The sequence below is a fragment of the Muntiacus reevesi genome, chromosome 5 (genome assembly GCF_963930625.1).
Source record: "Muntiacus reevesi chromosome 5, mMunRee1.1, whole genome shotgun sequence".
NCBI classification, from domain to species: Eukaryota; Metazoa; Chordata; class Mammalia; order Artiodactyla; family Cervidae; genus Muntiacus; species Muntiacus reevesi.
This window is the reverse complement of record NC_089253.1, coordinates 78,856,922-78,869,938: the sequence shown is the minus strand read 5'-3', so window position 1 is coordinate 78,869,938 and position 13,017 is coordinate 78,856,922. Positions and strand designations below refer to the sequence as shown.

Below are 13,017 nucleotides of genomic sequence, written 5' to 3'. Positions count from 1 at the left end.
CATCTTACTCATTGGTGAAAACTCAGTGCTTTCTACCTAAAATCAGGAATGTCTATGTTCATCACTCCTATTCATCTTTGTACTTGAAATCTTAGCTAGTGCAACAAGGCAAGAAATAATAACCAAAGATACACAGTTTGGATAATAAAAAGTAAAACTGTTTCAAGCAACATGATTGTGCATGTAGAAGATCCTAAGAAATTTACCAAAAAGTCATGAGAACTAATATATGAAGTTAGCCAAGTTACAGACTACAAAGTCAACATACAAAATTAATTATATTTCTATAAACTATAAGTTAACAATTAGAAAAATTAAGTAATCAGTTCCATTTATAATAGCCTAAAAAGTGAAATAATAAAGTTAACAAAAGATAGATGAGACTTATATACTGAAAACAGCAAACATTGTACAGGGAAATTAAGATCTAAATAAATAGATATACATGTTTGTGAATTAGAAAGCTCAATATTTTTAAGATGTTAGTTCTTCTCAGATTGATCTCTAGATTCAACACATTTTCAACCAATCATAGCAAAATTTTCTGAAGGAATGTACAAACTGATTCTAAAATTTGAATGGAAACATGAAAGACCTTGAACAACCAGAATAATTTTGACAAAAAGGACAAAGATGGATTTATACCACCTCATGTGCAGATGACACCACCCTTATGGCAGAAAGTGAAGAAGAACTAAAGAGACTCTTGATGAAAGTGAAAGAGGAGAGTGAAAAAGTTGGCTTAAAGCTCAACATTCAGAAAACTAAGATCATGCCATCCGGTCCCATCACTTCATGGCAAATAGATGGGGAAACAGTGGAAACAGTGGCTGACTTTATTTTTTGGGGCTCCCAAATCACTGCAGATGGTGATTGCAGCCATGAAATTAAAAGACGCTTACTCCTTGGAAGGAAAGTTATGACCAACCTAGATAGCATATTGAAAAGCAGAGACATTCCTTTGCGAACAAAAGTCCATCTAGTCAAAGCTATGGTTTTTCCAGTGGTCATGTATGGATGTGAGAGTTGGACTATAAAGAAAGCTGAGCGCCAAAGAATTGATGCTTTTGAGCTCTGGTGCTGGAGAAGACTCTTGAGAGTCCCTGGGACTGACTGCAAGGAGATCCAACCAGTCCATCCTAAAGGAGATCAGTCCTGGGTGTTCATTGGAAGGATTGATGATGAAGGTGAAACTCCAATACTTTGGCCACCTGATGCGAAGAACGGACTCATTGGAAAAGACCCTGATGCAGGGAAGGATTGAGGGCAGGAGAAGGGGACGACAGAGGATGAGATGGTTGGATGGCATCACCAACTCAATGGACATGAGTTTGGGTAAACTCTGGGAGTTGATGATGGACAGGGAGGCCTGGCGTGCTGCAGTTCATGGGGTCACAAAGAGTCGGACACGACTGAGTCACTGAACTGAACTGATGGCAGATTTACTATGAAGCTTCAATAATCTTGAGTATTATATTTGTACACATATTGTGTGGTATCATGCACAGTGTGATATTTTGTACACTGGTACACATATAGATCAGTGAAACTGACTAGAGAATTAATAGAACCACACGTATCTTTGACATAGGTGCCAACATCATTCAATGAGAAAAGGATAATCATTTCAATAAATAGCATTTGAGCAAATGGTTTTCTGAATAGAAAGAAGCAACACTCTTTGCAACATTCTTTTACTCCATACACAAAAATTAACTTGAAATGGATCATAGAATTGAACATGAGAGCTAAATCTATAAAACTTCTAGAAGAAAACATAGGGAAAACTTTGTGATGTTGGGTTAGCCAAAGATTTCTTAGACAAAGAGACAAGAAAGCATGAACCATTAAGGAACAACAATGATTGATTTCATCAATACTAAAAACTTTTGCCCATCAAAGGGTGGAGCTGAAAACATACAGGGCTTCACTGGTGGTCCAGTGGTTAAGAGTCCGGCTTGTAATACAGGGGCCACTAGTTCAATCCCTCGTCTGAAAAAGATTCCACATGCTGCAGAGCACCTAAGCCTGTGTGCCACAACTCCTGAGCCCAAGCTCTAGACCCCTTGAGCCGCAATCATTGAAACCCATGCGCCGTAGAGTCCATGCTCTGAAACAAGAGAAGCCATTACAATGAGAAGCCTGCACACCACAACAAAGAGTAGCCCTTGCTCGCCACACTAGAGAAAGCCCACAGGCAGCAATGAAGACCCAGCACAGCCAAAAGTAGAAATAAACAAATGCGAGTCATGGATTGGGGGAAAATATTTGAAAGATAATTTATTTGATATTGTATAGTTCATTTGATAATATATGAATGTCTGTGCTGTGCTTAGTTGCTCAGTCGTGTCCGACTTTTTGCCACTTCATGGACTGTAGCCTGCCAGGCTCCTCTGTTTAGGGGATTCTCCAGGAAAGAATATTGGAGTGGTTTGCCATGCCCTCCTCCAGGGGCTCTTCCCAACCCAGGAATCGAACTGGGGTCTTCTGCATTGCAGGCAGATTCTTTACCAGCTGAGCTACTAGGGAAGCCCATATGAGTGTCTCTTTCAACCTAATTTTTAAAATAGCCAAAGGTTTGTATGGACATTTCGTGAAGAAAAAGTATCAGTGGCCAATAAGCACATAAAAAGATGATGAATATCTCTAGTCAGTGGGGATAATGAGGTGCCACTAAACATCCACTAGAATGTCTTAAGATTTGAGTCTGAAAATGTTAAATGCTGGCAAGCCCACTAACGAAAGTAGAGTGTTAATGTTCCCTACTATTATTATTGTATTACTGTTGATTTCTCTGTTTATGTCTGTTAATATTTGCTTTATGTATTTAGCTGCTCCTGGGTTCAGTATATATTTACAGTTGTTATATCTTCTTGTCGGGTTGATCCCTTTACCATTATGTAATGTCCTTCTCTGTCTCTTGTTACAGTCTCTTGATTTTGCCTGATTTTCTTTGTTTATTTCTGTGTGTTAAGTGGGTCAGTTTTGTTTCCCAATCCTGGAGTAGTAGCCTTATGCAGATGTCCTAGGGGGCTCAGCAGCTCCCCTCTGATCACCAGAGCTCTATGCCCCCTGTGTGGGCTGCGTGTGCCCTTCTACTGTGGCAGGGCTGACTGCTGTGGGCATGCTGGTGAGGGGGCTGGCCCTTAATTCACTTGGTTGCAAGGCTCTGCCTCCTCCTGGAGGGTGGGATAGGCTTCCTGTGTGGTTTGACTGAGGAGCCTGGTGAGGGGGTGCAACTGCTGCTGGACCACTGGAGGGCAGGGCTGAGTCCATCGGCAGCTGTCTGTGTGGCCTGGGGGGATCATGTGAGGGAGGGGCTGCTGCCAGCCCACTGGTGGGTGAACAAGCCCCCAGCAGAGGTTTGATGGTGGAAGGATTTGGAAATGGAGCTTGGCAGTGCTGGTGTCATTGTGGTAGAAGAAGCTTGCAGAAAAGGCTGCTACCAGTGTCTTCATCCCTTGGAGGTCCAGCTGCTTCCTGCCTCTCTGGGAGGCTCTCCAAGATTAGCAAGTGGGTCTGACCTAGACTCCTTCTGACTACTGCCTCTGAGTTAGCATTCAGAGTGTGGGATTTTATGTGCACCTTTTAAGAGAGGAGTCTCTGTTTCCTATGGCCCTCCAGCTCTCCTGTTCACAAAGGCAGACGCTCTAGGGGCTCATCTGGTGCAGGACCCTGAACTGGGAAGCCCAAGTGGGGCTTGAACCTCTTACTCCTTGGTGGGAACCTCTGCAGTTGTGACTATCCTCCTGTTTGTGGGCGACTTACCTGGGAGTGTTGTTGTTCACTCTTTCAGCCATGTCCGACTCTTTGCAACCCCGTGGACTGCAGCATGCCAGGCTTCCCAGTCCTTCGACATCTCCTGGAGTTTACCCAAACTCATGTCCATTGAGTTGGTGATGCCATCCAATGATCTTATCCTCCATTGTCCCCTTCTCCTCCTGCCTTCAATTTTCCCCAGCATCAGGCTCCTTTCTAGTGGGTCAGCTCTTTGGATCAGATGGCCAAAGTATTGGAGCTTCAGTTTTAGCATCAGTCCTTCCAATGAACATTCAGGGTTGATTTCCTTTGAGGATTGACTGGTTTAATCTGCTTGCTGTCCAAGGGACTCTCAAGAGTCTTCTCCAGCACCACAGTTCAAAAGCATCAATTCTTCAGTGCTCAACTTCTTTATGGTCCAACTCTCACATACTTATATGACTACTGGAAAAACCATAGCTTTGACTAGATGGACCTTTGTTGGCAAAGTAATGTCTCTGCTTTTTAATACTCTATCTCAGTTCAGTTCAGTTCAGTTGCTTAGTCATGTCTGACTCTTTGCAATCCCATGGACTGCAGCACGCCAAGGCTCCCTGTCCATCACCAACTCCCGGAGTTTACACAAAATCATGTCCATTGAGTTGGTAATGCCATCCAACCATCTCATCCTCCCTCATCCCCTTCTCCTCCTGCCTTCAATCGTTCCCAGCATCAGGGTCTTTTCAAATGAATCAGTTCTTTGCATCAGGGGCCAAAGTACTGGAGTTTGAGCTTCATCATCAGTCCTTCCAATGAATATTCAGCACTGATCTCCTTTAGGATGGACTGGTTGGATCTCCTTGCAGTCCAAGGGCCTCTCAAGAGTCTTCTCCAACAGCACAGTTCAAAAGCATTAGTCCAACTCTCATATCCATACATGACTACTGGAAAAACCATAGCTTTGACTAGATGGACCTTTGTTGGCAAAGTAATGTCTCTGCTTTTTAACATGCTGTCTAGGTTAATCATAATTTTTCTTCCAAGGAGCAAGTGTCTTTTAATTTCACGACTGCAGTCACCATCTGCAGTGATTTTGGAGCCCCAAAAAAATAGTCTGTCACTGTTTCCACTGTTTCCCCATCTATTTGCCATGAAGTGATGGGACCAGATGCTATGATCTTAGTTTTCTGAATGTTGAGTTTTAAGCCAACTTTTTTCACTGTCTTTCACTTTCATCAAGAGACTCTTTAGTTCTTCTTCACTTTCGGCCATAAGGGTGGTGTCATCTGCATATCTGAGGTTATTGGTAGTTCTTCTGGCAATCTTGATTCCAGCTTGTGCTTCATCCAGCCCAAGGTTTCTCATGATGTACTCTGCATATAAGTTAAATAAGCAGGGTGACAATATACAGCCTTGACGTACTTCATTCCCGATTTGGAACCAGTCTGTTGTTCCATGTTCAGTTCTAACTGTTGCTTCCTGACCTGCCTACAGATTTCTCAAGAGTCAGGTCAAGTGGTCTGGTATTCCCATCTCTTTAACAATTTCCCACAGTTTATTGTGATCCACACAGTCAAAGGCTTTGGCATAGTCAATAAAGCAGAAATAGATGTTTCTCTGGAGCTCTTTTGCTTTTTTGATGATCCAGTGGATATTGGCAATTTGATATCTGCTTTCTCTGCCTTTTCTAAATCCAGCTTGAACATCTGGAAGTTCACAGTTCACATACTATAGAAGCCTCGCTTGGAGAATTTTGAGCACTACTATGCTAGCGTGTGAGATGAGTGCAATTGTGCAGTAGTTTGAGCTTTCTTTGACATTGCCTTTCTTTGGGGTTGGAATGAAAACTGACCTTTTCCAGTCCTGTGGCCACTGCTGAGTTTTCCCAATTTGCTGGCATATTGAATACAGCACTTTGACAGCATCATCTTTTAGGATTTGAAATAGCTCAACTGGAATTCCATCACATCCACTAGCTTTGTTCGTAGTGATGCTTCCTAAGGCCCACTTGACTTCACATTCCAGGATGTCTGGCTCTAGGTGAGTGATGATACCATCATGATTATCTGGGTCGTGAAGATTTTTGTATAGTTCTTCTGTGTATTCTTGCCACCTCTCCTTAATATCTTCTGCTTCTGTTAGGTCCATATTATTTCTGTCCTTTATTGTTCCCATCTTTGCATGAAATGTTCCCTTGGTATCTCTAATTCTCTTGAAGAGATCTCTAGTCTATCCCATTCTATTGCTTTCCTCTCTTTCTTTGCATTGATCGCTGAGGAAGACTTTCTTTTCTCTCCTTGCTGTTCTTTGGAACTCTGCATTCTAATGGGTATATCTTTCCTTTTCTCGTTTGCCTTTCTCTTCTCTTCTTTTCACAGCTATTTGTAAGGCCTTCTCAGACAGCCATTTTGCCTTTTTGCATTTCTTTTTCTTGGGGATGGTCTTGACCCCTGTCTTCTGTACAATGTCATGAACCTCCATCCATAGTTCTTCAGGCACTCTGTCTTTCAGATCTAATCCCTTGAATCTATTTCTCACTTTCCACTGTATAATCATAAGGGATTTGATTTAGGTCATATCTGAATGGTCTAGTGGCTTTCTCTACTTTCTTCAATTTAAGTTTGAATTTGGCAATAAGGAGTTCATGATCTGAGCCACAGTCAACTCCTGGTCTTGTTTTTGCTGACTGTATAGAGCTTCTCCATCTTTGGCTGCAAAGAATATAATCTGGTTTTGGTAATTGACCATCTGGTGATGTCCATGTGTAGAGTGTTCTCTTGTGTTGTTGGAAAAGGGTGTTTGCTATGACCAGTGCGTTCCCTTGGCAAAACTTTATCAGCTTTTGCCCCACTTCATTCTGTACTCCAAGGCCAAATTTGCTTGTTACTTCAGGTATTTCTTGACTTCCTACTTTTGCATTCCAGTCCCCTGTAATGGAAAGGACATCTTTTTTGGGTGTTAGTTCTGGAAGGTCTTGTAGGTCTTTATAGAACTGTTCAGTTTCAGCTTCTTCAGTATTACTGTTCAAGGCATAGACTTGGATTACTGTGATATTGAATGGTTTGCCTTGGAAATGAACAGAGGTCATTCTGTCGTTTTTGAGATTGCATCCAAGTACTGCATTTCGGACTCTTGTTGACTATGATGGCTACTCCATTTCTTCTAAGGGATTCTTGCCCACAGTAGTAGATATAATGGTCATCTGAGTTAAATTCACCCATTCCAGTCCATTTTAGTTTGCTGATTCCTAAAATGTAGACGTTCACTCTTGTCATCTCCTGTTTGACCACTTCCAATTTGCCTTGATTCATACTCTGTCTAGGTTTGTCATGTATACACCTGGCCATCCAGTCTCCAGTCCTCCTACCTGTCTTGTTATGGCAGATTCTTTATCACCAGCACCACCTCGGAAGCCCCCTTGTTACGATTACTTCTTTATATCTTTAGTTATGAAAAATCTTTCCTGATAGTCTTCAAATTATTATCATAGAGAGTTGCTTTATAAGTAGTTGCGATTTGGATATGCCTGTGGGAAGATGGGAACATGGGGTCTTCCTACTCTGCCATCTTGGTGACACCCCCAATCCATCACCTTAATATAAGCAGTATTAGTAATTTAGTGTACTTCCTCCCGTATTATTTTCCTATACATGTTTTTAGCATAATCGTAATCTTACAGTACAATTCAGTATGTACAATTTAACCTTGCTTTTTTTGCTAATTATATCACAATCAGTTCCCATGTTATTATGAAAATTTCATTCTTTAAAAAATGCATGCTGATTAAAATTGGATGCTCAAAAAATAGAGGCGTGATTGCTCTTGTTTCCATCACTCACATTCAACCAGAATATTTTACCTTTTTACTCAATATTACATCAAAGTGTTTCTTCCATACTGTTATCTAATTTAAGGAAAACTAACAGTTTAAGAAGGAAATCCTGTCATATACTGTAACATGGATGAAGCTTGGAGATATTATGTGAAAATTCTAGTCACAAAATAGACCAGTACTTCATGACTCCACTTATTTGAGATATCTAAAGTAGTTGAACTCTTAGAAAGTCTGTTGTTGAAGATATGTTGAGAGTTTGAATTGCTTCATGAAATGTAAGAATAAGTGATACTTTAAACTAGCATGTTGTTATAAATGTGATTTTAGAAATGTCTCTGGACCTAATAAAGCTTATGTGATATTGGCTATTTATTATGCTAACCAAATCTTAACCATGTCTCAACCCAGGATAGAGCATTTCCTGGAATCTTATTGCAACACAATTTTTAAAAGTTCCTTTTGGTATATATTGTAGATTACCTTGGGGGGACAGTTGCTTCAACACTTACTGCCTCTGCCTACGAGGGGTGGGGAGGGACACGCAATGCTGTGGTGGTGAGAAAAGGGAGGGTGTGAAACCAATTAGTGTAACTGGAGCCCCTACTCTCCCTGCCCTACTGCGGCCTGAGGGTAGACTGGGGGGATTACAATTTGCCAGAAGCTGACTCTCCCATTGCTTCAAATTATGGAAACTTACAGTTGGTGATGGGCAGGGAGGCCTGGCGTGCTGCGATTCATGGGGTCGCAGAGTCAGACACGACTGAGCGACTGAACTGAACAGTTGGAAAGGACCTTTTTGATCACCTGGTCTAGCCACCTGTTGATTCTTAGACTCTCTGATAGTCCACCCAAAGGATGAGTTAGTCTTTTTTTTTTAATTTTTTTTAAAAATTTTATTTATTTTTATTTATTTATTTTTTTCAGTGGGTTTTGTCATACATTGATATGAATCAGCCATAGAGTTACACGTATTCCCCATCCCAATCCCCCCTCCCACCTCCCTCTCCACCCGATTCCTCTGGGCCTTCCCAGTGCACCAGGCCCGAGCACTTGACTCATGCATCCCACCTGGGCTGGTGATCTGTTTCACCATAGATAATATACATGCTGTTCTTTCGAAACATCCCACCCTCACCTTCTCCCACAGAGTTCAAAAGTCTGTTCTGTACTTCTGTGTCTCTTTTTCTGTTTTGCATATAGGGTTATCATTACCATCTTTCTAAATTCCATATATATGTGTTAGTATACTGTAATGTTCTTTATCTTTCTGGCTTACTTCACTCTGTATAATGGGCTCCAGTTTCATCCATCTCATTAGAACTGATTCAAATGAATTCTTTTTAACAGCTGAGTAATATTCCATGGTGTATATGTACCACAGCTTCCTTATCCATTCGTCTGCTGATGGGCATCTAGGTTGCTTCCATGTCCTGGCTATTATAAACAGTGCTGCGATGAACATTGGGGTGCACGTGTCTCTTTCAGATCTGGATTCCTCAGTGTGTATGCCCAGAAGTGGTATTGCTGGGTCATATGGTAGTTCTATTTCCAGTTTTTTAAGAAATCTCCACACTGTTCTCCATAGTGGCTGTACTAGTTTGCATTCCCACCAACAGTGTAAGAGGGTTCCCTTTTCTCCACACCCTCTCCAGCATTTATTGCTTGTAGACTTTTGGATAGCAGCCATCCTGACTGGCGTGTATTGGTACCTCATTGTGGTTTTGATTTGCATTTCTCTGATAATGAGTGATGTTGAGCATCTTTTCATGTGTTTGTTAGCCAACTGTATGTCTTCTTTGGAGAAATGTCTGTTTAGTTCTTTGGCCCATTTTTTGATTGGGTCATTTATTTTTCTGGAATTGAGCTTCAGGAGTTGCTTGTATATTTTTGAGATTAATCCTTTGTCTGTTTCCTCATTTGCTATTATTTTCTCCCAATCTGAGGGCTGTCTTTTCACCTTACTTATAGTTTCCTTTGTTGTGCAAAAGCTTTTAATTTTCATTAGGTCCCATTTGTTTATTTTTGCTTTTATTTCCAATATTCTGGGAGGTGGATCAAAAAATATGGAACGCTTCACGAATTTGCGTGTCATCCTTGCGCAGGGGCCATGCTAATCTTCTCTGTATCGTTCCAATTTTAGTATATGTGCTGCCGAAGCGAGCAGAGTTAGTCTTGTTTGATACCTCTTATAATAAGAAAGGGACTTACAACCCCAAAGGAGTACTTATCCCAATTTTTACAGAACAGCATCTGGGATATTTGGAGTAAATAATTTTTCTAAAGCAGGTAACTTTAGGATTTTTCATTTGTAAGACTAATTGGTAAATGCCAGTGAATTTTTGTTATTATTTTATTCTATCCAAGGCAGAGAAGTATTTTCTAAATTATATTAGTGTTTTGGTTTTGAAACACAATTTATGTCAAAATTTGCACATGTGATATTCAAGTCTAACTTGAAATATCTCATTGTTTTTGTATTTTTACTACAAATAGTTAAAAAAATTCATATGTATGTCTTATTTGGTGACCTGGAACTAGATGAAATGTAGGTTCTTTATAAACCATCTTAACTACTGGTATTATCTTGCTTTTGTGAAGCATGAAATAGTTCAGTTTATTGATGGATTGTATGTCCCTGGGGAGAAATGAATTTTCAGTGTGTTTTATTGTGCCTATTCAAAGAGTTCACTATTAAAATAAATAATGCTTTAATGAGAAAGGAGATGGCCTGATGACCTCACTGTGGGAATGGGAGAAGGCACTCTGGCTGTGCTCCCATCACAGCACCTGACTGGCCTTGAGGACCACGAGGGGCACTTTACCTCTCTGTGCCAGAATGTCCTCAGATGCAAAACAGAAGAAAAAAACTTGTCTTTTACCAAGGTAGAGTGAGAAACAGTATTTGCCTCATGCTTTGAAACTTAGATAACTGTTGATTTAAAAATAATTACACAGTATTTACATATTTATTGAGATGGCTCCTTATTGGACCGGAGGATGCAAAGAGACTGGAATGGCTGGAGGTCCTGTGCTAGCCTGTGGAGGCAGGCCCCTTCGTGTATCAGGGAAGCAGGGTATTTTCTTCAGATCGCCTCTGCCACCATAGTTCTTTGGAGGAGGAGAAGCCAGGTGTGTTGGGGCGTCAGTCTTCTTCCAGGTAGACACCTGCTGGCTATTAAGATGAGCTCCTTCTATAAATGGTACTTGAAGGCTAAGCTGGAGGTCTTCCTGCAAAGAAGTTTTATTTCCTCTGCATTCATAAATGCTCCCGAGCAGACTTTCTAATTATTACCTTCTTTCTAGCACATTAGCCTTTTTCTTAGATGAACAGACCAGATTAGAACTTACTTTGCCTCATTCACATACATAGTAACAAGATATATTTGTTTTGTTTGTTTTTGTCTTTTGAAGAGGAGGAAGATGTGACAGATGGCTGTCTGTTATTCTCCTCTCCTTTCAGTCTGGGAAGCAAGTAGGGGAACAGCAGAAGTGGACACATCACGGCTGCTATTCTGCAGACCCTCTCCTCTAGGCAAGGGTTCAGGGGCAAGAGACAAGGGATTAGATATGCCTAGCAGTTTAATACATTCATGCCACATTCCACGTGGCATTTTACAGAGAGGAGGCAGGATCAGACTTCTGTAAAAAACAGTCCCCTATGGTGGGTCAAGGAGGTCGTGTCTAAAATTTTAGCCCCAGAGATCAGTTCCGTTAGGAGGAGGTGTCACTGCAGAATATGAAACTAGAAGTGTGTACACTACTGATTAAAACAATAATAATCATAATAATTCACAGTTTATGAAGTACCTTTATGTGATCTCTCACAACAAAGTTTGTGTGCAAGCGTATAAAGTTTGGTAGAACTACTGTAACAAAATATTGCAGACTGAGTCTTAAATAACAGAAATTTATTGTCTCACGGTTCTGGAAGCTTGAAGTACAGAATTGGGGTGTTAGCAGAGTTGGTTCCTCCTGTTGGCTAGGAGAGAAGAATCTGTTTTAGGCCTTTCTCCTTGGCTTGTAGAGGCTTATCTTCATGTTCACATGACATTCTCCCTGTGTGCATGTCTCTGTATCTAGATTTCTCCTTTTTATTAGGACATCAGTTATATTGGAATAGGGCCCACCATAAGGACCTCATTTTAACTTGATTACCTCAGTGGGTACCTTCTCTCCAAAGAAGTCACATTCTGGGGTGTACCAGAGATTAGGACCCCAACATATGAACTTGGGGAAGATATGACTCAACCCATAACTATCTATATATGTTTATATACAATATATGATAAAGTGTAGTTCAATATTTGATATATTTCTATTAAATTTTAAAGGCATTTTAATATGTGAATTTAAATAATCATTGAGCCATTATTGCATAACTTTTATAGAAAGTAGTGTCTTTGTCCTATCTCACTCATGGCCTCATAAAGTCAACTAGTTTGTCCTGCACCAGAAGTAATAGAAGCACTTATTATCCTCCCCTCTATCCACCCATTTCTAGATTGTCAGGCGGGCTGTTCTATCCTGCTTTTCTTTGTTTCTCTTTTATGATAGAGGAATGGTACCCTATTTTAAAAATGCCTTTTAAAAAAAACCAATGGAATCAAAATAAAACATGGAGTTTAGTAAATAATAATACGTCAGTATTGGTTCGATGGATGTTACAATGAACCAAGTATAGTTGTACCATAATAATGCAAGGGCAAACGATAGAGGAAATTGGGAGGTATATGAGAACTCTGTACTATCTGTAAATCTAAATCTATTCTAAAATATGTTTATTTAAATAATAAGAACTTTTAATAATATAAGGTAGTGTCTAGTATATGTTATACAGTTCATTAATGCTGTATTTAGAAATATTATATAATTGTGCTATTTTAATGCCATTGCTTATATATCTCTTAATACACAAAGAGCAGATTAGATGTGGCCTCTAGAGGCCAGTGTTGTCATAGAAAGATTTTCACAATCTGTCCAAGTTGAAGATGGACTTACATATTTTTCTTTTTACTTTTTTAACTCCAAGGCCTTTATTTGTTCATTATCCCTCTTTAAAAAAAATCAAGGAAAATATACGCCTCATCTGCTATCCTGATTCACTGGAGTTTTGCTTTAACTTATTATTTTTGTGAAGTTTTAGCTCTGTACAGATCCATCAGGCCATTTGGCTGTATGCAGAATAGCATTTCACCCATGTTCAGAGCACCAAGGGTTTATGGAAGTTGTCCAGGAGCATGGCCATGGTGGGGTAGGCGTTATGAGGGATGTGTCTGTGACTTCTCACATGATGGAGAGTGTGCTATAGAGTTGAACTCCCTTTGGAAAAACTATGAACCGTTTGTGGGTTGATGAGGACGCTCATAAAATAGGATTTTTGATCTTCCAAGGTCAAGACTGTTGGCTCTGCAGTTTGTTGAGGGTACGGGGAAAGGGAAACAAAC

At 40.4% G+C, this 13,017-nt stretch overlaps 1 protein-coding gene and 1 non-coding gene across 9 annotated transcripts in view; one reads left to right on the top strand and one right to left on the bottom strand.

Moving 5' to 3' along the window:
- Positions 1–13,017, top strand: part of EFCAB2 (EF-hand calcium binding domain 2) — a 132,994-nt gene that overhangs the window by 84,820 nt on the left and 35,157 nt on the right. The window lies entirely within an intron of this gene.
- Positions 9,631–9,737, bottom strand: LOC136170036 (U6 spliceosomal RNA). Its single transcript, XR_010663496.1, has one exon. It is a non-coding gene; the product is annotated as a U6 spliceosomal RNA (small nuclear RNA).